At 40.8% G+C, this 22045-nt stretch overlaps 1 protein-coding gene across 8 annotated transcripts in view; it reads left to right on the top strand.

Moving 5' to 3' along the window:
* Nucleotides 1-15127: 15127 nt before the first annotated feature.
* ATF2 (activating transcription factor 2) overlaps nt 15128-22045 on the top strand; it is an 81911-nt gene continuing 74993 nt past the window's right edge. For 4 of the 8 annotated variants that reach the window (XM_007074552.2, XM_007074550.2, XM_015541189.2 and 1 more), the window contains exon 1: nt 15129-15294. The gene's annotated coding sequence lies outside the window, so the exon portion shown is untranslated. Of the gene's footprint in view, nt 15295-20321; nt 20419-22045 lie in introns of those variants that run through there. The other 4 variants (XR_006220789.1, XM_042994733.1, XM_042994734.1 and 1 more) reach the window with 2 other exon arrangements.

Below are 22045 nucleotides of genomic sequence, written 5' to 3'. Positions count from 1 at the left end.
GAGGATTATTCAAGTCTGGTTATTGACAAGAAGAAATGACAGGTCAAAGGGGCTCTAAGCAACAGCAAGCCAGCACATTGTTCAACAGGCTGACCTGTGAGCTTCAAACTGGGTAAGGAATGAGTAGAGTCACAATAGTGACAAGTTGGAATAAAAGAGGCTGGTCAAGGGGATTCTGGAAAGATGGAGTAGGAAGCACCAAGAATCTTCACCACCTACACAGCAATTGCACTGTCCTATCTACTAGAACTGTCTTGGAACTCTGGTCTATTAAAGGCTTGCAACTTCCAAAGGAAGGCTTGGACTGTAAATTGGGGTTAATTTCAATTTCAGGTCTTCATAGAGTAGCAGCTGCCAACCCTCAGCCCCAGCCCCAGGGCAGGCCACTATGTACATCTTCCTGGAGCAGCTTACACACGGCTTACAGGAGCCAGGGTAAGCAAAATGAACCCTGCCCTCCAAATGCTGGTCATCAATGCTTTTATCACAGATTGCTACTTCTGATTACAGAGGTACAGATAAAGACGAAGGTGGCCATTGTTGCTGTACCTCTCTTAATTGTTACAAGCCCTTCTCCACTCCCAACTGAAGTGACTTCAGGGGATTTAAAGAGCTGGTATTCATTTCCACCCTTTTTTCTCTTTCCCCTTTTGGGAGCCAGATACTAAAGACTAGGACATTCAAAAACAACTGCATATGCAGGGAAAAGTTGAAAGTGATCACTCGTGTCCAAGAAAAGGCAGAGGCTCAGAAAAGACCTGAGAAAACAGTAAGTTTACACATCAGGCTAATCCTTGCACAGAGATCATTTACAACAATTAAACAAAAAAACCCTAGGAAAGAAGGATAATCTGCCAGAGATACCACATTATTCAGATATCTAGTTTGCAACAAAAAAATCACAAGGCATTCTAAAAACAGGAAAGTAGCTCCCGTTCAAAGGGAAAATAGACTGTCTCTGAAAAAGACCTGATAGCAGATATCTAGATGAAGACTTTAAAACAACCATCTCAGAGATGATGAAAGAACTAAAGGAAGAGGTAGAGTAAGTTTAAAAAGTGATATATGAACTTCCTTATACGGAAACAGCACAAAGCTGCAATAATCAAGAGTGTTACTGGCATAAGGAAAGAGTAGACCAATTGGATAGACAGCCCAGAAATGAATCCTTGCGTATATAGTCCAATAAGTCCCAATTTTGGTAAGAGTGCCAAGACCATTCAATGGGGAAATGATAGACTTTTCAACAAAGGGGAACCTCGGAAACTGGATATCCACATGCAAAAGAATGAAGTTGGACCCCCATCTAACAACATATACAAAAATTAACTCAAAATGGATCAAAGACTTAAATACAAGACCTAAAATTACAAAGCTCTCAGAAGAAAACAAGGTAGGGTGCCTAGGTGGCTCAGTCAGTTAAGCATCTGACTCTTGATTTCGGCCCAGGTCATGATCTCATGGTTCCTGAGATTGAGCCCCTCCTTGGGCTCTGCGCTGACAGCAGGAGGCTGCTTGGGATTCTCTGTCTCCCTCTCTCTCTGCCCTTCCCCCGCTTGTGTTCACTTGCACAAGCACACGAGCTCACTCTCTAAATAAACAAACACTTTCCAAAAATGAAGAATAGGCAAAAGCTTCAGGACACTGGATTTGGCAATAGTTTCTTGGATATGACACCAAAGAAAGGCAATAAAATAACAAAATTAGATAAATTTAAGATGAAAATTTTAAATTTTGTGCAGTAAAAGACACAGTCAACAGAGTAAAAAGACATCATACAAAAATGGGTGAAAACATTTGCAAATCCTGTATTTGATAAGGGCTTAAAAATATCCACAATATATAGAGAAGTCCTAAAACTCAATAAAAACACAACACAATTTTAAAATGTTCAAAGGACTTAAATAGCCATATCCCTGAGGAAGATATTCAGATGGGTAACCAGTACATGGTTGTGTGATCTGAAAATATGCATCGTATGATCTCAATCTTTCTGTATTTGTTGAGGGCTGTTTTGTGACCTAGTATGTGATCTATTTTGGAGACTGTTCCATGTGCATTCAAGAAGAATGTATATTCTGCTTTAGGATGAAAAGTTCTGACTATATCTGTTAAGTCCATGTGGTCCAATATCAGTGTCCTTTAGAGCCATTGTTTCCTTATTGATTTTTCTGCCTAGATGATCTGTCCATTGTTGTTAAGTGGAGTATTAAAGTCACTACAATTATGGTATTATCAATAAGTTTGTTTATGTTTGTGACTAATTGATTTATATGTTGGATACTCCCACATTGGGGCATAAACATTTACAATTGTTAGCTCTTCTTGATGGATAGACCCCTTAATTATGATATAATGCCCTTCTTCATCTCTTGTTACAGTCTTTATTTTAAAATCTAGTTTGTCTGGGGTGCCTGGGTGGCTGGCTCAGTTGGATAAGTAGCGGACTTCGGCGCCGGTCATGATCTCACAGTTCGTGGGTTCGAGCCCTGCATCAGGCTCTATGCTGACTGCTCAGAGCCTGAAGCCTGCTTCGGATTCTGTGTTTCCCTGTCTCTCTGCTCCTGCCCTGCTCATGCTCTGTTTCTCTGTCTCTCCTTCAGAAATAAATAAACATTTAAAATAAAATAAAATCTAGTTTGTCTCATATAAGTATGGGTACTCCAGCTTTCTTTTGACATCCGTTAGCATGATAGATGGTTCTCCCATCTCCTCATTTTCAATCTGCACGTTGTCCTCGGGTCTAAAATGAGTCTCTTGTAGGCAGCACATAGATGGATCATGGGTTTGTTTTTTTTTTTTATCCATTCTGATACCCTATGTCTTGATTGAGGCATTTGATCCATTTACATTCAGAATGATTGTTGAAAGATATGGATTTAGTGCCATTGTGTTATCTGTAGATTTCCATGTTTGTGGCCATGTCTCTGGTCCTTTGCAGTCTTTGCTTTGTAGTCATGCAGGGCTGGTTTAGTGATCATGAACTCCTTTAGTTTTTGTTTGTCTAGGAAAGCCTTTATCTCTCCTTCTATTCTGAATGACAGCCTTGCTGGATAAAGGATTCTTGGCTGCATATTTTTCCTATTCAGCACATTGAACATTTCCTGCCACTCCCTTCTGGCCTGCCTAGTTTCAGTGGGCAGATCTGTTACTACCCTTATGTGTCTACCCTTACAGGTTAAGGACCATCTGTCCCTAGCTGCTTTCAGAATTCTCTTTATCAAAAAAAAAAAACAAAAACAAAAACAAAAAAAACAGAATTCTCTTTATCTTTGTATTTTGCCAGTTTCACTGATATGTCATGGTGTTAACCTGTTTTTGTTGATTTTGAAGGGAGTTCTCTGTGCCTTCTGGACTTGGATGTCTGCTTCCTTCCCCAGATTAGGGAAGTTCCCAGCTATAATTTGTTCAAATAAACCTTCTGTCCCTTTCTCTCACTCTTCTTCTGGAACTCCTCTAATATGGATATTGTTATGTTTCATGGAATCACTCAGCTCTCTTAATTCTCCCCCTTGTGATCTAGTAATTTCCTTTCCCTCTTTGTTGTCAGAGTCATCATTTTCCACCTATTTTATCTTCTATTTCACCTATTCCCTCCTCTGCTTCTTCCATCCTTGCTGTCACTGTATGTAGTTTATTTTGCATCTCATTTGTACATTCGTAATTCATCACGACTAGTTCTTAGATCTTTGATCTCTGCAGCAAAAGCTTCTCTGCTGTCTTCTATGTTGTTTTCAAGCCCAGCTATTAGTCTTATGACTGTTATTCTAAATTCTTGTTCTTATATATTGCTTATATCTGTTTTGAACAATTTTCTGGCTGTCATTTCTTCCCAAATTTTCTTTTGAGGAGAATTCTTCCATGTTGTCATTTTGGGTAACTTTCTGTCTTACGTGTATTTTAATAGCTTGTTATATTCCTGCACCTGCAAGAACTACTATATTAAAAAGGGGTCATATACTGTCCAGGGCCTGGTGCTTCAGGAAGCGTTCTTGGTGTATGTTGCAGACAGTCTGTTGTTGTGTTTTAGCTGTTCTATCTCACTGGTCAGTCCTCTGCAAAGCTCCTTCTTGCTTGTAGTAGTGAGTGTTTGGACCTTCAGCCAGGTGTGTTTTGATTTGTTCGTTGAAGTAACCCTGGAAAAAAAGGAAAAAAGGAGGGGAGGAGCCTGATCCCATAAAAGAGAAAAACGAAAGGGGAGAAAAGAAGACCAACCAGAATAAAAAATTAAAAAAAAAAAAAAAAAACTATAAGGCTAAATCCAGAGAAAGAGAAAGGAAAATAAAGAAGAGATAGAAAAAAGTGTAAAAAGAAGAGAGTAAAAACGCCTGATCAAAAGAGCAAACAAAAAATTATATATAGATACATTTCTATATCTATTTTATATCTATAGACCTACATCTATATATACTATAGAGAGGTATGTAGATATAGATAGATGTAAATATAAAATAAGAATTGGCCAAAAACAAATCAGAAACTATAAGCCTGGTTCCAAAAGAAAAAAAAATAAGAGGGCAGAAAGAAAAAGAAGACAAAGACAAAGAAAAACAAAAAATTAACAGTTCGTCTGTTGGTGCCTGGGACCAGTGGCTGTGCTGGCCTGGAGGAGAGAGGCAGGCTGTATCGGGTCAGTCAGCTCCAGTAGATAAGCAGTTGCCACGCACACGGAGGGGAGGGCTCAGGTGTAAGAGCGTCCCACTTCCCCCGGGGGCTGCTGTGTTGCTCTCCCAGTCCCATCATGCTGGTGTTGGGGAGAAGAATGGCGACACCCCGATCTCTCCTCCCCTGACCGGGTGTCTCAAACCACACTGTTCAGGCAGCCCTCAGCCCTCACAGAGTAGCATGGGTGGCCGGCTAGCCCTGCTCCCCAGTTCTCCCCCGCCTCCTAGGTGCTCGGCTGGGATTCAAAACCCAAAGTCTTAAAGGACCCTGCACCGAGTGGACCCTTTCGTGGTGCAGCGTCACTCAGCTCTGCTGATAAAAGGGCTTTCTTTGGCTGGCACATGCAGGGGCTCACAGTACTCGGAGGAGACTGCTCTCTCCTAGGACACCCCTGAGATCGCTACCATGCGCTGAGTGACTCCTTCCCCTGCCAGCCAGCACACGCGCACAGAGTGGCCTTCCCTCCGGAGAAAGTCGCGCACTTTTGAAACCTCCGAGTTTCAGCTCCTAAGGCTGTTTGCAAAATAGAAACTGGCACCCTCCCTATTTCTCATTCCCCAGTCCGTGGTCTGGAGAGGTTTGCCTCTTGAGCTAACTCAATAGGGCAATTTCACAGCCTTTCTCTCCCTTTCTCACCCTTTTGTCTTTCCATTGAAGGGGTTCCCTCCCCTCTGTGCCTACACCGTTTTTTTCTCCCCCAATTCACATACACACACCTCGATACCACCATGCTGTCTCCCTCCAACTGTGGAGATCTTTGTGCCACTCCACAGATCGATTTCCTGGGTGTTGCAAGTAAGCTGGCCTCAACACAGCTGTATCTGAGGGAGGAGGAAAATCCCAGTCCCCCTACTTCTCTGCCATCTTAACTCTGCCCCCCATTGACCAGTACACGAAAAGATGCTCACCATTACTAATAATAAGGGAAATGCAAATCAAAGCTACAGTGAGATACCATCTCACAACCTATAGTATGGCTACTCTGAAAACAAAACAAGAAACAGGCATTGGCAAGGATGTGGGGAAATTGGAACTCTTGTGCACTGTTGGGAGGAAGGTAAAATGGTGCAGCTGCTGTGGAAAACAGTATGGTAGTTCCTCAAAATGTTACCAGTAGAATTACCATGAGATCCAACAATTCCGCTTATGGGTATGTACCCCAAAGAACTGAAAGCAAGGTTTTGCAGAGATATTTGCACACATGTTCATAGCAGCATTATTCGCAATAGCTAAATATGGCAGCAACCCAAGTGTCCATCAATGGATGACTGGATAAGCAAAATGTGGTATATGCATACAATGGAATATTTTTTAGCCTTAAAAGGAGAGAAATTCTGACACAGGCTACAATGTCGATAAACCGTGAGGGCATCATACTAAGTGAACTAAACCTGTCACAAAAAGACAAAATACTGTATGATTCCACTTAGGTAGTTAGAGTAGTCAAAATCATTGAGACAGAAGGTAGAATGGTGGTTGCTAGGGGCTGGGGGAAGGAGAAAGGGGAGGGGTTCCAGTTTAACAGGTATGGAGTTTCAGTATCACAAAATGAAGAGCTATGGGCATGGATGATAATGCTGGTTGCACAACATTAGGAATGTATTTAATATCACTGAAACATAAACTGAAAATGGTTACGATGGTAAATTTTGTTATATGTATTTTATGTAAATAAAACAGCGCTAGAACAGTCAAGGGCCCAGAGGGTACAAAACAGCGGAAGATCCATTTCAGTAAGAGCCAACAAATAGACAAGAAATTTAAAGAACTTCAGAGTGCAAGCTCTTGAAGGTAAGTAGGTCCAACGAATGAAAAAAAAATTTGCTGAGGAGCTAAAGTTAGGTAGAAATGAATGCCCGGATGCCTGGGTGGCTCAGTCCATTAAGCGTCTGCCCTCAGCTCAGGTCATGATCTCATGGTTTGTGGGTTCAAGCCCCGCACTGGGCTCTGTGCTGACAGTGCGGAGCCTTCCTGGGATTCTGTCTCTCTCTCTCTCTCTCTCTCTGCCACTTCCTGGCTTGCTCTCTATCTCTCTCTCAAAATAAATAAAAATAAACTTAAAAAAAAAAAGAATGTCACTGAAGTTTAAGGAAGGATTGTAGATAAGTGAGAAATATGATTTGAGAATGTATATATATATATATATATATTCATAGTTCTTCGGTAAGTTTTTTTTTTTAATTTTTTTTTTAACGTTTATTTATTTTTGAGACAGAGAGAGACAGAGCATGAACGGGGGAGGGTCAGAGAGAGAGGGAGACACAGAATCGGAAGCAGGCTCCAGGCTCTGGGCCATCATCAGCCCAGAGCCCGACGCGGGGTTCGAACCCACGGACCGTGAGATCGTGACCTGAGCCGAAGTCGGACGCTTAACCGACTGAGCCACCCAGGCGCCCTGGTAAGTTTTAAATTCTATTTGGCACTTTTAGCCAATGTGGGTAGGTTTGGGTGTTAAATGTTTGGGAGAGGATGATATGTGTTGTTTCAGTACTATCCTCTGCAAAGGCTTTTAAAATATGTGATTTCTACACACGAAATTATGAGTTGTTGAATTTTCTACATGCCGAGCATATATTAATTTAGTAATTTCATGGTATTATTCTGTTGATAATATTCTGGACTTAAGACCTCAATACATCGTCCGTCAATTACTTGCCCAATACTTTACATTACTATGGCCAAAAATTATTATTTTTTTCAGATCCAGTACCATCCTCCTCTGCCTCAACAGACAAAGCAGTTAGACTGTCTCTGCCAATAGCAACATTATGCCTTAGCTTGCTTTGATGTAGAGATAGCTGATACGTAGCAGTCGAAACTTGTGATAGTATAGGATTTATAAGCAATATCATCGTTTTTACAGATTTTTTGGAAAGTAGATAACATGGCTTTGTTTATACTCCTCTTTTCCCTCCACCCACCCTTATCCTACCCTCCTCCTTCACCACACATATACACAAGCTCAGCAGCGCATTTTGTTAAAGGCTTTCTGGTGATGTGTATATCACGATATATACAGCACTGCTGCTCAAAGTGAGGTCCAGGGGTCAGCAGTGTTAGCATCACTTGGGAGCTTGTCGGAGATATAGGTTCTGGAGCCTCACACCAGATCTTCTAAACCAGAATCTGAATTTTAACAAGATCCCAGGTGATTTGTATATACATTAAGCTTTGAGAGTACTGGTCTAGAATACTGCAGTCCCCCATATGCCTTAGCTCAGACTCCTTATCTTTCAAAAAGTTGTCGGGGCGCCTGGGTGGCGCAGTCGGTTAAGCGTCCGACTTCAGCCAGGTCACGATCTCGCGGTCCGTGAGTTCGAGCCCCGCGTCAGGCTCTGGGCTGATGGCTCGGAGCCTGGAGCCTGTTTCCGATTCTGTGTCTCCCTCTCTCTCTGCCCCTCCCCCGTTCATGCTTTGTCTCTCTCTGTCCCAAAAATAAATAAAAAACATTGAAAAAAAAATTAAAAAAAAAAAAAAGTTGTCAACTCATTAATTGGGTAGTTCCCCCTCACACCCCTTTCTTCCTGGAATGTACACCAGTGATTCTCAAAGTGTGGTCTGAAAACAAATGAGGGCCCCTAGAACCTTTCTTTCAGGGGTTTCACAAGGTCTTCCCTTTGCCGCTTGCACGGCTACGTGAGGCTAGATTGTCATTAAACACTTCAACCAAAACAACATATTGCAACAGATCAAATACAGAAGTAGATTGTGTGACTTAATTATTTACAAAAATGAAAACAATGCCATTCTTCTATTTTTGCTTTGGAAACTATAGTTACTTTTCTTTTTTTTTTTTTTTAAGTATAGTTCTTTTTCAAAAAAATGTTATTTACGTTAACATGTTGTTATGGAGTGAAGGGTACTGAATCTCCCTGACTGGTCTGTCCGTGAGAAAACAGGCTCCAATATGACCTTTCACTTACAACTTTATAGAAATGTCAGTTTTGTAAGTTGAAGGTAACCCTGTATCCCTAGGTCACTTCCCTTCAGCTATCAATCTATTTATAATCTCTAAAGATCGGCCCATGTTCCTAGTAAGAATCTGCACTGCTTTCTTTTTTTTTTTTTTTTCAACGTTTTTTATTTATTTTTGGGACAGAGAGAGAGACAGAGCATGAACGGGGGAGGGGCAGAGAGAGAGGGAGACACAGAATCGGAAACAGGCTCCAGGCTCCGAGCCATCAGTCCAGCAGAGCCTGACGCGGGGCTCGAACTCACAGACCGCGAGATCGTGACCTGGCTGAAGTCGGACGCTTAACCGACTGCGCCACCCAGGCGCCCCTGCACTGCTTTCTCAAATGATGCAAGTAATCTATCTCCTCCTAGATGTTTAGTAACTTAGAGCTTCTTTTTTCAAGGGAGCTTAAATACTGAAAAGAATTGACCTAAGATCAATGGGGACTCGTAAATCCAAGGGCTTTTGATTGTTCTCCTATTAGCATGAGCTAGCATCCTACTGCTGATCTTGGCAGAGACTCCTAAGAGGACCCATGGTTGTTAGCAGTGGCTACTTTTCAACAAAAGCATTTAGTCAGCATTTCCCAGCCGTGGAGATTCCAGGATCTGCTCCTCTTACATGAGAGTCCCAGAGTTTGCTTTGTCCAAGGGTTAATGTAGTTTGGCTGAGTGTCTCAGATGCTGGACAGCTCAGTATGATTCCCTCAAGACTTCCTCTATCTAAAGGACAGTTCAAAGTATTTACCTACCTCTCTAGAGATATCCAAAACGTCTTTAGCTCTCAAGACCCCAGGAGTTGTACAAAAAGAATAAGCTTATAATACTGCACGTTATCACATTCCTGCCTTATTTTCTCCACAGCACTTACTACTCTTTAAATGGTCACACGGTTTATGTATGTGCCGCGACTCCCCTCCCCCATGAAAATCTCCCTAAGGGGCTTTGTCTTGTTGACAGTTGTAGCAGCAGGGCCAGGAACAGTGTCTGGCATGTTCATGCTCAATAAATATTGATGCTTTATGAGTAATAAAGTATAGAAACAGAGCATTAGGTTGATAGTTACCCTAAGAGGCTGTGTCCAAGGTGAGAATGCAACTGAAAAGAGAAAAGTGTTAATCTAAGGGCCTAGGAGGGTCCATATGATCAAGACTTTCTGGTCTCTGGCATAAGGAATTCATAGCTTTGGTACTAGGTGGGCCTCAGGGTGACAGACTAGTTATGGCGAGTCATCAAGGGTAGACACTGGAATGACAGACAAAAATCTTTATCCTAGGAGTGGTTCTATCTACTTGCATTGGTAACTTAATAGTGTGTGGAAAGCTGAATGTAACGATGACAAGCCCTCTTTCTTTTCTTTTCTTTTCTTTTTCTACTTAATTTTATTTATTTATTTTTAAATTTGCATCCAAATTAGCATATAGTGCAACAATGATTTCAGGAGTAGATTCCTTAGTGCCCCTTACCCATTTAGCCCATCCCCCCTCCCACAATCCCTCCCATAACCCTCAGTGTGTTCTCCACATTTGAGTCTCTTATGTTTTGTCCCCCTCCCTGTTTTTATATTATTTTTGTTTCCTTTCCCTTATGTTCATCTGTTTTGTCTCTTAAAGTCCTCATATGAATGAAGTCATATGATATTTGTCTTTCTCTAATTTCACTTAGCATAATCCCCTCCAGTTCCATCCACGTAGTTGCAAATGGCAAGATTTCATCCTTTTTGATTGCCGAGTAATACTCCATTGTATATATAGACCACATCTTCTTTATCCATTCATCCGATGGACATTTGGGCTCTTTCCATACTTTGGCTATTGTTGATAGTGCTGCTCTAAACATGGGGGTGCATGTGTCCTTTCGAAACAGCACACCTGTATCCCTTGGATAAATGCCCAGTACTGCAATTGCTGGGTCGTAGGGTAGTTCTATTTTTAGTTTTTTGAGGAACTTCCATACTGTTTTCCAGAGTGGCTGCACCAGCTTGCATTCCCAGACAAGTCCTTTTTCTAGTGAGTGGGATGAGAAGAGAGGTGGAAGGAGGCATTGATATGAAGGATGGAAACAAGGGCCTTAAATTCCATTCTCTGTCTTTGGGCTGATCTCACTGAGGCTGGCATAAGCTAAAGTATGATTTGAAGATAAAGACAGCCCTCTAATTTTTTTTTCTTCACAATGCCACACACAATTAATTACAAATTCTTGTGAGACATTGAGGGTGGGAAGTGGACAATGACCCCCCCCCCCACCTTGTACTTGAAATGTTCTGAATGGATATTTCCATTATGAGAACAGATGCTGAAAGGTTAACTGTAGCATAGGCAATTTCGAGGATGTGCAGGAAAGCCCTGGGTTGTCAGAGGGAGGGAAAGAAGATCCGTCTGGAGATAGAAGCTACCAAAAGAATCAACCAAAATGTCTAGGGTCACGGTGTCCTCGTCTCATCTTTCTGTACTGGGCTATATCTTGAGGATACCTGTGAAAACACAGAGGCTTTTTCTCTGAGTTCAAGACAGACATAAGGGACGTCCTGGAATATGCTATGTTTTGTTTAGCTACAAACAGTAACTATGTCCTTATGAATTGAATCTTCCTTTTCACCTTATTTTTCATATATACAGATCTGTATATTTCTATGTTAGTATATTTATATACTACTCGAGCAGGGTTTTAGTTGACTTTTTAAGAATAACAACAGATTAATGGATTAACAACCATGTCTTCTGAACAAGGCAGAAATACCACATTCTGGGCATTGGAAGGTTTTGAGAGCATTGAGAGGCCCCCATTATTTCTTGCAGTATTTAATAATGGGCATTTCTACAATAGAAGTAGTTGTCTTCAAATAGCCTCTTGTATCTAAGGGATACCAATTTTACTCAGAAGTCATGCTGGGTTTTTAAAGGAGGTTTACCAGGTCCTTACCAACTCTCTTAGGAGTAAGTTGGGTAGATGCATGTTTGGAATGATAAGCCAGGTGAAGAAGGGGTCCAGAACAGACTTCCTGCGTTTGCAAAAGAGAAGATTGTAGAGAATTTTAGGGCTGTCAGGGGAGCTTGAGGAATGACAATGAGAAAAAGAACTGAAAAGCAAAGCATTTTATTAAGATATAGTGAGACTTCCAAGTTCACGGGATCAGAATTAAAAGTCATAACTACATTCGTTTTGTCTAAGCTGAATGTTTTTTTTCATTTGTAGAATAGCTATATTACATGAAATGTGGTGGAGCTACAAATATGTAGATTAAAGTAAGACACTTTCTAACTAGAAGGTTGCCAACATGCATATGGAACAGATTTGCATCTTTTCCACCTGCTTTCTTCCTGTGAGCTGCTTTATTTTTTCGCACCTTAAGTTTACTTTTTTAAAAAAGAAAAGTAGCTAAAACTGCATTCTCCAACAGAGTACTATTTGTATTACTAAATATTCTTCTCTTGTCTATGAGGACTCCTGAAAGACTTTCTTTAAAATAACATGTTCCATAGGGCACCTGGGTGGCTCAGGGGTTGAGCGTCCGACTTCAGCTCTGGTCATGATCTCACAGTTCGTGGGTTCGAGCCCCATGTCAGGCTCTGTGCTGACAGCTCAGAGTCTGGAGCCTACTTCGGATTCTGTGTCTCCCTCTCTCTTCCCCTCCCCCGCTCGTGCTCTGTCTGTCTCTCTCAAAAAATTTAACATTAAAAAAAAGTTTTAAATGAACATGTTCCTCTAGTGCATTACGTAGATAATTACTTGACAACAGACTGGATGAGGAGGAGAAATTTAAAACCAAACCTACTGCCAATTGAAAATGAATCAAAGCCAGAGAAAAGAATTTCGAATTTTTGATATAAGTGAATGGAAATAATTGTTTTTAAAACGCTACTCTAATTGACGCAAAGTTCTTTTGAAATGTCATAACATTTATAGTTCTTTTTCTCACATTAGACATTATTAGCCATTTTGAGAGATGGAGAGAAGCACCATTGTAGTGAATATATACTTGACCTAACAATTTGCCATTTGTCAATTGCACATTTTGTCCATCATCATATTCGTGTTCAGTAGTCTGAGCTGCTGAGGTTTAACTGATGTGACTAGTGCTACACTACATTAACACTAGGACAATGTGACTGTTATTAGATAGGAATAGTACTTTCATTTTAACTTGAGAAGGTAAACAGTGGCTTCTTTCTGGTCTCTTGAATAATGAAATGAGTTTCAAAAGAAGAGTGAGTTGGCTCACATATATGTCCATAGGCCAGAAAGAAACCCGTTAAAAGGTTCAGTGCCATCAGGATTTCATTTTTATGTCACATACCATTATTGAACTGCAAGTGTAACTTTCAAATACAATACTGCACAATTTTCCAATAATTTCGGTTTCACTTTGGTTTGGATGTTTGAGAGTACATTTTATATTAACACAAAGCTTTATTCATAATTTGTTGTAGACTAGAAATCATGTAATAGATGAAAAAACAAGGCACTGAAAAACAACTGGTTTTTAAAAAGTTGATGCAAGTTTTTTTGCAGGAGCCCCTCATCATACTTTTCAACTTGTGCCAGTGTATGTTTATGGAACAATCAATATCCCCACACCTGACACTGAAATATTTAAGTTGTATAGAGAATCACAGAGCAACATTAAAAAAATATTTTCAGGGGCATTCACTTTCGAATGTCCCCTCTCTGTAAAGAGAGCTTTCCTACTATTCTTTCTAATCTTATACTCTAATAAACTTTTGCCTGCTGCTCAAATAAAAAATTTTGAAAAAAAATATTTTCAGCACTATACTTCTTTCTGTGTTTTTAGGAGTGTATCTGTGTCAGTTGCAGAGCAGTAAATATGGTCTCTTTTGTCCCTCATGTGAATCAAACTGTCTTCCTCCAGCACCCTTTTTTAAACAGCTTCTTTCAAAGTTTGACGGACATTTCTTTGTCACTGTAGCAACCTAGTGGGCGGTAGGATTGTACTATGGGTAGAGAGCCATTTCTATTCCATATTCCAAATTCCAATTTGGTGTCCTTTGGTCCTCTCTAAATGTTAATAAGCAGATGCTGATATTTTAAAGGTTTGAAATTATTTCTAATAAAGTTGATATATTTATTTTTTAATGTTAATTTATTTTTGAGGGAGGGGGGAGAGAGAGAGAGAGAGGGAGAGCATTAGCGATGGAGGGGGAGAGAGAGAGAGGGAGACAGAGGATCCAAAGCGGACTCTGCACTGACAGCAGAGAGCCCCATGTGGGGCCTCAAACTCACAAACTGTGAGATCAGGACCTAAGCTAAAGTCTGACGCTTAACCGACTGAGCCACCCAGGTGTCCCTAAAGTTGATATATTTAAAATCGGTAACTACTCAGTAAAATTGATAAAATAGAATACACCACAGCATAGAAGATTTTTTTTCTTTCTTTCTTTTTTTTTTTTTTTTACATTTTTTAATGTTTATTTTTTCTTTGAGAGAGAGAGAGAGCACGCACACGAGCAGGAGAGGGGCAGAGAGAGACTCACAGAATCTGAAGAAGACTCCAGGCTCTGAGCTGTGAGCACAGAGCCCGACACGGGGCTCAAACTCACCAACCGGGAGATCATGACCCCGAGCTGAAGTCGGACGCTTAATCGACTGACCCACGCAGGCGCCCCCGATTTTTCTCTTATAAACAATTCTGTGCACTGTTTTACGGGAATATAGTGGAGGGCACTGTATTTCTTTTGCTAAGTTATTTAGATATAATTATATGCTAACATCCTACACTGTACCAGGAGTTTAGGAGCCAGAAGAATCAGCTTCAGTTATAGTTTAGTAAAATTCGACCAAACGCCATCCAAAGTACAGGCTTTTTTTTTCTCTTGCTTTCAAAACGGACTTATCTTGCTTTCCCGCTTTGGGCCTTGGGGATACTCTGAGGCAAACTCCGCCTCTTCCAAACCCCAGCTTAACGGAGACACCCTCTCTCAGACTTCAGAGTAGCAGCAAAATGGGTTTAGGAGGCGCGCGCCTCTCTAACGAACGTTCTGCCTGCCTTCCTACCCAGGGCCGGGAAGTGACAGTGACAAAAATACCGGGCTCCCCGTGGCGGAGCTCAGAGGACTCATCGCGCTTTCTCTCCCGCCACTCGCAGCCTTTTCCAGAGTTCACCTTACTTCTCCGCACACCGTCAAAACCTTCCCTCGACCCCAACATCCACCTGCTCCAGCGCCCCACACCCGCGCGAGTCTGCAGCCAGCCGCCAATCACAGGCTTCCGCACAGGTTTAGGAGACTCCTCTCTTTTGGCTCTCCGATCCCGCCCCCTCCAGGCCTGCTTCCCGCCCTTCGGGCACTTTGTCCAATCACCCGCTACCGAGTGTTCTTTGGTTCCCACCCCCTCCATCCCCGCCCTCCTGAAGTCCCGCCCCCTTCCCCTTTAAGCTGACGAAATCACCTGACCCGGAGGCGCTCCATCAGATAGAAGGCAAGAAGGGGCGTGTGCGGTGGAGGGGAGGGGCGCCGAGAAGAAAGGGGGGATGCCGGGAGTGGGGCGGGGAGAAGGGAAGGGGTGTCAGTCCGATCTCGCGAGAGAGGACGGAAGCCTGTGGGAGCCCGTGGCCTTTAAAGTGCGGTTCAGCCCTTTCCTCCAGGGGTAGTTTGTAAACACCGCTGAGCTCGGGCCTCGGTGGCGACCGAAGGAAGCATGAACTAGTGACCTGGAAAGGTGAGTAGTGATGGGGGAAGGCCGAAGGACTGGAAACCGTAGGGATACGGAGAAAGAAGGCACTAACATGGCGACGTCGCTCACCGTAGTCCCCACCCCCCGCTTCCCATCACCTCCGGCGCTCCTGCCTCGGTGCCTAGCCCTCGGGGCGACTGTGGCTGTTCTGCCACCTCAGCGGCCCGCGCGGCGTCGGCTTCAGGAGCCCGACCGGCCGGGCGGGACCGTTAGGTAACTGGCGTTCGTTGTTCCGGCCCCTCCCCGCTCGCGCGCTTTCCTAACGAAGAGGAAAAAGGAATAACGGCTCCTGTTAGACCCCTCCCCCCCGATTTATCTTCCCCTTCTCTGGTTAGTTCAGAGGTCCCTGGGCTGCAGGTCGGGTCCGCCGGGGGCGCAAGGAGACCCCCTTTAGTCTTGGATTAGCCGGGAGAGGGCCGGCTCTGTTCTCCCCACCCAAGACTCAGTCGTTGGGGACCGTGTGTATGTGATGGTGGCGGGGAGGAGGATCGGGAGGCGCCGCTGAAAATAGGGTCAGGGTCTCTGCCTTTGGTGGAACATGATGGAACAAATGGTATGGAGAACCTATGAGCTGGAAGTCTGGGCATTTTCTGTCCTTTCTGCCCCCTCACACTCTCGCCACCCCCCTTTTTCCTGGTGGGGCGGGGCTGAGATGTGGGTGCAGATTGATTCTGGTATTTTCCCCCATTTTTAACCTCCCTGCTTGGACTGCAGAACCTCCGTAGGGAAGTAACCTGTGCTTTTTAGTGATGCCCTAGGGGCCAGGGCCGAGACAGGGGGAGAGGGAGTGAGTGAGTGTTTTCTGTGTTAGCTCGTTGAACCGACGCTAGAGGAGGGAGAGGGCGGAGGAGCTGGGTACTATTTTTGTGTCCTTAGGTAGTGTAAAACTGCCTTTGCTTAATCGGGAGCTTAAAACTGGTTGAGGCCAAGAGCAAAACTACTGTGAATATGATGGAGTAAAAGGCAGTACACCTGATGGACTTTAGGCATATTGACTGATCCCTAAATTATAATGTGAAAGTTGTGATTTCTTAGGAATTTTAAATTATGGAAACAGTAACAATGTGTAAGTTTAATAGACATACTTGAAATCAAAACAAAAACTGTTCCTTTGAGTGCACTTTTTGTCCTATTTGAAGAAACCACTGACATTGTCAGTAATAGCTTTTCTAGGCGTAATTTTTAAATAGCGTGTAACCTTACTTAGTCTAGTGTGCCAAAATTACGAAGGTGATAAGCTTGTTTAAAAGTCAACCCTACAGGGTTAAGTGACCTGAAAGACCAATACGGTGGCAATTACATCTTGTAATTAAATGTGTTACACTGACTTGAGAAATCCACTGTCAACACTCCTCAAAACTTCAGGAACACCATTGTAAAGTTATGTTAAAAAATAGAGATGCCCTTCTGCAGATCACAAAGTAGAGTTAAGGATGTTCTTGGATCTTCAAGGTCACCAATAATTAAGTAACAGTTAGAAATTCTAGTCCTTGTAATTTGTAAGAATCTTACAAATTTATGGTGGTCTCTATGCTGCTTTCCTGAAACATGTTTAATCTTGCTTTGAGAGGATTACTGCCGTTAAGTTTTGAATTATTTAAAATGTATTGTGGTAATTTAGAATGTAGGTGTCTGTCAGTAAAGAAGTAGCTTTCAGGAACTGTGTGTGTGTGTGTTTCTAAGGTACCCATGCCTTCTGTAGACCTGATTGCATTTCCTCGAAGTTCTTTTTAAAATAACCATATTAGAATGTTTATTTCATCTTTGGGGACTATACCATAATCTATTATATATGTAAACCAGAAATTCCTGTATTTACTTGAGAGTATTTGTTTCATATTTAAAAATTAAAATAACAGCACAAAGTAAGGTTGTTATGTCAGCTCTTTAACAAATAATTTGGAGGAATGCTTTTTCTTGGTAGTCAGGATTTGAAAGCTTTCTGAATATCATTTTTAAAAATAATAGGCTATACATCAACTAGTATGAAGTCTCAATAAATAATGAACATTTTGCCTACCTAAATTTTTGTGTTTTGAAAAAGTTGGGTTTAATGATTTATATGTTCTCTGCCGATTAATGAAATTGTTAGATCATGTTAGAGCAAATGTGTAGATCTTACCTGTGTCATCTTGAGCAAATAATACAGTCTGTCTTTTAAAAACCCACTGAGGGGCACCTGGGTGGCTCAGTCCGTTGAGCGTCTAACTTCGGCTCAGGTCATGATCTTGAGGTTTGTGAGTTAGAGCCCCGTGGGCGCTCTGTGCTGACGGCTCAGAGCCTAGAGCCTGCTTAGGATTCTGTCTTCCTCTCTCTGCCCCTCCCCCACTTGTGCGCTTGCTTGCTCTCTCTCTCTCTCAAAAATAAATAAACTTAGAAAAAACCCCAAAATACTGAATATGGGGCACCTGGGTCCCTCAGTCGGTTAGGCATGGAACTCTTGGTTTCAGCTCAGGTCATGATCTCTGAGTTTCATGAGTTCAAGCCCCGAATGGGACTCTGCGCTGGTAGCACATAGCCTGGGTGGGATTCTCACTCTCTCCCTTTCTCTCAGCCCCTCCCCCACTCACACTGTCTCTGTCTCAAAATAAACTTAAAAAAAAAAAAAATAACCCATCGAATAACAATTGGATAGTCAACTGATCCTTGTAAAAGTCAATACATTAAGTGTTTGTTAAGCAATTCACTGTGATTAAAATGTACTATAGAAAAACAACAAATCTGCCTTGTTACAGTCAGTAGTTTAACTTAGTATTTCTGCGTTTTTCCTATACTCACACCTATTCCATGAGACTAAGAACGTATCTAAACTGCTGCATGTTCTCCTAATGTAATTCTTAATGAGGGGGTATTAGTAGTAGTATTCACCTATTTACGTCCAAGGGAAAACCCACAAAACATTTCTTTTGCTCTGTTTCTTAAGCTCAAGAAAAGAAGTAAATATATAAGCTCAAGAAAAAGTAAAATATAATTTCAAAAAAATAAAAGGAAGTTTGTGGATCTTTAAGGCCAACAATAATTGGAATTATTTTAAATATATTACTATGAATGTGTTATGTATTATATTAATTACAGATATATGTATATGTACTATTTTCATTTATTTTTTAACAATTTTGAAACTTGTATATTCATTTACATTTTTAAGTATGTTTAAGTGATGCTTTTTCTTCTTGGCAGAATTTTGGCAGTGGTAGTACAGTGATTAAAAACATTTTTTGTGGGCACCTAGGTGGCTCAGTCGGTTAAGCATCCAACTGCTCAGGTCATGATCTCGTGGTTAGTGTGTTCGAGCTCTGCATCGGACTCTGTGCTGGCAGCATGGAACCTGGTTGAGATATTCTCTCTCTCTCTCTCTCTCTCTCTCCCTCTCCCTCTCTCTCTCTCTCTCCCTCTCTCTCTCCCTCTCTCTCTCCCTCTCTCTCTCCCTCCTCCTTCCCTGCTTGCCCTCTCTCTGTCAAAATAAGTAAACATTAAAAAACTTTAAAAATAATATAAAAAAATAAAAACATTTTTTTTGTAACAAGAAGGGATGTAAGTAGAATGCGCTCCAGGCTAGACTTACACATTCATGTCTGCATTCTGTATCTTAACAAAGATAGTGATTCCCATTTTTTTCCTGTCTTAATACCGAAGGAATAGAAACACTCCCAATGGTAGTAGTAGCTTATTATCACAGAGATTCTCAACAAGATTACTAGGGAAAGAGAAAGGGTGGGAATGATTAAAATTGGCAAAAAGCCAGTGGGCAAAATACCAAGAGTATTTTGATTTTTTGGCTAGTCCTGTGTATCATTATCTTTATAATACTCCCTTAATTTACAAATTCCCTAAATGTTCTTTAGTTTGCCTACCTGAATCTAAACCTTTGTCGTTCCAATTTTATAGCTTTGATTTTTCTAATTCTTGTTATGTGGGCTAGTGTGTTTTTTTCTATTTATTGAACAGTTAAAATAGTGTTACTAAAAATCAATTACAAGTGTCCTACTGATAAATAACTTTTCATTACTTTTGTTGCCTTCTAATTTCTGCATATACATTGTAGTTTTAACAGAATTTTACACTTACGTTTTACTTTTCTAGCTTTAGCATTTTCCCATACTGTCTAACCTTTGTAATATATAATGGTTACCTGATAGTTTACCAAATGAGTATTAACATTTCCTCAATTTTATTTTTTTAATTTTTTTAAGTTGATTTATTTTGAGAGAGAGAGCTTGTGCATGCATGCACAAGCAGGAGGAGGGGAAAGAGAGAGGGAGAGAGAATCCTAAGGAGGCTCCATGCTGTCAGTGCAGAGCCGGTGGGTCACAGGGCTTGATCTCACTCACGAACCGTGAGATCATGACCTGAGCCAAAATCAAGAGTTGGACAGTTAACCAACTGAGCCACCCAGGCACCTCTACGTATACTCAATTTTAAATGCCCAACAGGAAAATAGTTGTTTTCAGTTTCTATTTTAACACTGAATTGAGCATCTCTATGCATTTATCTTTTTTTCTTATTTTGAATTGTTTTCCATACGGTACTAATCTCAAATGAAATTACTAGGTCAGAGGATATAAATGTTTCTATATTGCCAAATGTTTGCCTCCCCAAAGAGTTGAGCACATTTACACTGTCATGAGAATATGAGTTCACAGACTTTATCATGATTTTATCAACTTTGGAGTTATGCTTATTAATAAAGTAGGATTGCTTAATTAGGAATTATTACTAATTCTGGGAATAACTTGCATTATTTAGTAGTTTTATTTAGGAGACCATTTCAGTCTGTAGTTATTTATCTGCCAGTGATCTGTGTGCTGAGACAGATACTGTATATTTCATTTTTTTCTGTCATTTCACTGACTTTCTCCTAAAAATTAACTGAAACATTTAATGGTATAGTAACAATAATCTTTACATTCGATGTATTTTTAATGGTTTACATGTTGGGTGTTTTATGCTGGTTTTAATATAAGAGCTACTTTCTGACCTATACATTTATGAGATTAAAATTCATAATAACATTTATTTCCATATAGGTAACCCTTGAAATAAAGAATATGTATGTTATAGCCAAATTGACTGAGTTTTTGTTTCCTCAATATCATCTTCTGGTATATAGTAAGTATATAATCAACATTTTAGCGTGATTATTAGGAGCCAGAGACTGTCATGAGTCTTCCAACTTACCGTCTGTATCACCTTCAGCAAATAATATAAACTCTCTGTGCTTCCTTGTCCTTATTTTTAAAGGTAATAATTTATAGCCTTGTTCAAATAATGTATATGTGATGCTTAAACCAGTGTCAGGAACTAACGAATACTTAGTAAATGGTGTGGTAATTATTACTGTTAAAGTACATTCAGAAATAATAATAATCTACCATACCCCCTCCAGGAATGTGTGATGTAACTTGAAAGCAGGATTTCAACCATCTGTTTGATAGCTTTGGCAATAAAGTTGAGTTTTCCGTAGGAACTTACAATTTGTGGTGCAGCTTATTACATTAGAATTTTCAAAAATCCATGTGAGAGAGTATTTCATATACTTTTTGTTTCATATACATCCCTTCTCCCCAAGTCAATAGCATCCTCATATTTTGAGATGATAAAACAGTGGTAGTATCATTTCCATAAAATCTAATTACCATTTTCTATTCTACTAATTCCACTAAAAACATTTTGGTGAGACCTTTTATTCCTTTCTCTTCATAGTGGAAGAGCTAATGATTAAGTAAAATACCACATTTATAATGTTCTCTTTTTAATTTGAAAGTTATTTTAATTCTGGTTAACATATAGTGTTAGTTTCAGGTGTACAATATAGTGATTCAGCGTTTCCATAACCCTGTGCTCATGACAAGCACTCCTTGATCCACATCACCCATTTAATCCATCCACCTACCCTCTCCCCTCTGGTAATCAGTTTTTTCTCTATAATTAAGAGTCTGTTTCTTGATTTGTCAATTTTTTCCCTTTGTTTGTTTTGTTTCTTCAATTCCACATACAAGTGAAATCATGTGGTGTTTATCCTTCTCTGTTTCACTTAGCATAATATTCCCTAGTTCCATCCATGTCATTGCAAATGGCAAGATTTCATTCTTTTTTATGGTCGAGTAATATTCCATCACACACACACGCACACACACAACACTGCACATCTTCTTATCCATTCTTTTATCAAGGGACACTTGGGCTGCTTCCATTACAAATAATGCTGCTATAAATAGGGGTGCATGTATCCCTTTGAATTAGTGTTGTTGTATTTGGGTAAATACCCAATAGTGCAGTTGCTGGATCATAAGGTAGTTCTGTTTTTAGATTTTTGAGGAACTTCCACACTTTTTCACAGTGGCTGCACCAGTTTGCATTCACCAACAGTGCACGAGTGTTCCTTTTTCTCCACATCCTCACCATGGTGTTGAGTTTATCCATTCTGACAGGTGTGAGGTGATAATCTCATTGCAGTTTTGATTTGCATTTTTCTGATGATAAATGGTGAGCATCTTTTCATGTGTCTGTTGGCCATCTGTATGTCCGGTTTTTTTGAATGCTTTAACGATTACTCCGTGTAACTGTACCATCACTTCTCAGCCACACTGTTAAGAGTCACTATGTTTTTATCATTTGTAAGGAAGGTTTTAATGATTATTGACATGTGTCGGATTGAGGGTTATTCCTGTGGTATCTCTTTCACTTAACTTGAATTTTGACATACTTTGAGAGAAGTGAGAGGTGAGCTTACTAG

This window comes from Panthera tigris, chromosome C1, assembly GCF_018350195.1.
Source record: "Panthera tigris isolate Pti1 chromosome C1, P.tigris_Pti1_mat1.1, whole genome shotgun sequence".
Classification (NCBI taxonomy): Eukaryota; Metazoa; Chordata; class Mammalia; order Carnivora; family Felidae; genus Panthera; species Panthera tigris.
The sequence above is the reverse complement of the archived record's forward strand: the minus strand, read 5'-3'. Positions and strand labels throughout refer to the sequence as shown.